Source organism: Maylandia zebra, linkage group LG11, assembly GCF_041146795.1.
Source record: "Maylandia zebra isolate NMK-2024a linkage group LG11, Mzebra_GT3a, whole genome shotgun sequence".
Lineage (NCBI taxonomy): Eukaryota > Metazoa > Chordata > Actinopteri > Cichliformes > Cichlidae > Maylandia > Maylandia zebra.
Window position 1 is genome coordinate 17,894,191 of NC_135177.1, and position 3,424 is coordinate 17,897,614.

The 3,424-nt window shown below is 39.7% G+C and overlaps 1 long non-coding RNA gene across 1 annotated transcript; it reads right to left on the reverse strand.

Moving 5' to 3' along the window:
• Positions 1–1,667: 1,667 nt before the first annotated feature.
• Positions 1,668–3,173, reverse strand: LOC143420939 (uncharacterized). The gene is made up of 3 exons (XR_013100689.1): positions 3,054–3,173; positions 2,851–2,969; positions 1,668–2,719 (listed from the first exon to the last, which is right to left on the reverse strand). It is a non-coding gene; the product is annotated as an uncharacterized LOC143420939 (long non-coding RNA).
• Positions 3,174–3,424: the final 251 nt, after the last annotated feature.

Sequence of the window (3,424 nt, forward strand, 5' to 3'; positions counted from 1 at the left end):
CTGAAATGTTCTTTTTGAGTAAAAAAAAAAAAAAAAAACTGTTCTAGATAGCATACTTCATTTGCCAAACGGTGGCACTTCTTGCTCTTTTTCCTGTCATTCACTGAAGACTCAAAGCTTGCAGCAGATGAATTGGAGAAACTGGAATTTGATGGGAAATGAACACACACTTATCATATTACTTTTCCATTTCTGGTGTTTTCTTTTTCCTCCAGCTGTCTTTACTGTTGGTGAAGCTGAGTCATTGAGCTGAGTATCCAGGGAGTGTTTGTTATCTTAAAATAAATTCTTTAAAAAGCAAAAATGTATTTAATATGAAGGCAATATGAGCAGAGAGTGCAAGCATGTTGAGAGACTGGCTGTGTTAGTTCAGTGAGAGAGTTATTTGTAAAGAAAACAATTTTCACTAGCAGTCAAAACCAATGTATCCACTTATGTCTACATGTTTATTTTATTAAATATGAACAAAATTATAGCAGTGCTGCCATGAGAGAGAGTACCATTTTGTTTATTTGGTAGTTCAATGAAAGGCTTCAGTTGTCATAGGCTGGGTAAGTGGCTGCTTTTTCCCTTGTTTTCACTCACAGTCCCACCTTTTGGGCAAGGCTCTCATCAACGCAGCTGGTAGGCTCAACTGACTACCAGCTGTGCCATTGAGAGCATCCTCACTGGATGCATCACCACCTGGTACGGCAACAGCACCGCCTACAACTGCAAAGCTCTCCAGCGAGTAGTGCGGTGCTCTGAACGGATAATTGGAGGTGAGCTTCCCTCCCTCCAAGACATCTACAGGAAGCGGTGCCTGAGGAAAGCGGGGAGGATCATCAAGGACTCCAGTCACCCCAGCCATAAACTGTTCAGACTGCTTCCATCAGGAAGGAGGTTCTGCAGCATCCGGTCTCGTACCAGCAGACTGAGAGACAGCTTTTTCCATCAGGCCATCAGACTGCTGAACACGTCATAGACACCTCAGCTTCACTACTGGAACTTCAACATTATGCACTCCACACTGTATATAAATGCCACTTGTTTTGCACATATTCAACTCTGTATATTTTATATATTTTATTATTATTATTATTATTATTATTTTATTTTATTTTTTTACTATTTAATTTGTAAAAATGTGTATACACACACACACACACACACACACACACACACACACACACACACACACACACACACACACACACACGTAGGAAAATATTTAGTATACACATCCAGAAATGCATACACTATTATATATTGTACATATATTTATTAGTTTCAGGTTGGCCATTCTTGTATTTTGCTCGTTTGTGTTGTTGTGTTTGCACATCTCTGTTGCTTGTGGGGCTCACACACAAGAATTTCACTCGCATGTGCTGTGCCAGTGTGCCTGCACATGTGATGTGACAATAAAAAGTGATTTGATTTGATTTGATTTGATTTGATTTGACGGCAATCCAGGGATTACCAGCCAGCAGTATTTAAGGCCAGCGGCTTCATTTGCTCTCCACCGGTTTGTCTGCTAACCGGTACTACAGGTCCCTCTTGTTCATGCATTCTATGCTTTTTGTGTCTCATCTTGATTCTTTCCGTGTACCATAAACCAAGCAGCCAGGAACACACAGGTACAAATGTAAACTTTAAAAAAATGGGTTTTATTAAATACCAAAAAGGACAAGATGATTATAAAAATTCAAAATGACAAAAAATAACCTTTTTTTAAGAACCAAGTGGGCCCATAAAAGAAGTTAACTTGACAAAACTACTCAAAAGTTACTTAACAAAACATAACTCAACAAACTGACCTCCCAAATGAGAAACAGCTCCAGTTATATAGCAAATGAATAAACCATTATATACACCAAAGGTGAAAACTAGAGAGATAACAGCTAACCATCATTCAAGAAGAACCCCATTCCCCCTACATGATCACAATAGATGGTCCAGTCCATTTGATTGGCTTCTGCATTTAAACCAGCTCCACCCTCAGCCTCCTGTTTCAGCCAAACCAGGAAGGACTGGAGCGGAGGCCAGGTAACTCAGAAAGAACAGAAATATAGTATAACATATACCCATATAAAATGCCAAACAATGCAAAACAGAGTCTATGCCACCATTTTAACTATAGCTTAGTGCTGTCATGCATTACAGGTAGTGATGGGCAGATGAAGCTTCATGAAGCACTGTAGCTTTTCATCCAATTGGTTCATCCCAGCGCAAAGCATCTTGAAGCTTCATTTGCTCTAGTAGGACATCCACTGGACATAAAAATATTAGTTGGCATGAATTTGAAGAGTGTGGCCTTTTGCACACAGCCTGTAAATGTCAACAACAAAAGGAGTGTGTAAAACATGTATATTGTAGTGATGGCAGTATACTGTGTATATTTATACTGGCAGTATGGAAAATGATCATTTGGAAATGCTTAAAATGGGAATGATCATTTACTGTGAGGTGAGGTGTGGTTGGGGTGTGGACAGTGGTTGTGCTTTTGTAACGTTGAGGTATGGACAGCTACACACTGAGGCTTTGAGCTGCAATCCTGCCCACATTTTATTCTGTAAAAACTAAATTTTCACTGCTTTTATGACCTTTTTAGTGGGGTGAACATAGGTAGGCTTTAATGATTTAACAAATCTTTTGAATCCTTTGTCCTCCACAATGCTAAATGGCTGGGAGTCCTCAATCACCATGCTGACCAGGTCTTCATCTATTTGAGATTGTTCTCCTGAGGAAAGACAACAAAAACAAAGCACAAATATAAATATCACACACGTAACTTATTACAGTTGTATAATATTGTTATATCATTTAGTAACATTACAGCATGCTATATTATCATGGCATTTCATGGCTCACCTGATCTTACGCCACAATCGGTGTTCCCCTTATTCTCATGCAAAGCTCTGTAGTGCCTAAGCATGGATGAGGTGTTGTTGTTATATCCCAGCTCCCTGGCACATAGCAAACACTTCACCCTGTACAAAAGTAAAGCCGCTTAACATAAATTGTATTGCACCATCAGTATTATGAAAATACATCTTCTGTAGAAATTTACATACCTTGTTGGGAGGAATAAGATCAAAATGTTCCCACACAGGGGAGGACATCCTCCTCTTCTTAGCTGGCTCCATTCTCTTCTGAGTCTGAGGGGTTTATATATCGCTGTCATAGCTCGCGGCAAAGTCGGAACCACTTCATGAACCAGTCACGTGGTACAGCCGGGCAGCGAGGCTTCGGACGTCATCATTTTCAGCTCCTCCCATAAATACGCATCGCGGAAACGCCTCCTCCATTACTCGACACAAGCTTTGAAGCCTCGATAGAACCTTCACAGACATACAACCTCGATACAGAACGTCACATCACTACTTTAGAGCATAATGTAAAAATAAGAAAAAAAGATCAAATTAATATAAATATCATATAAAGT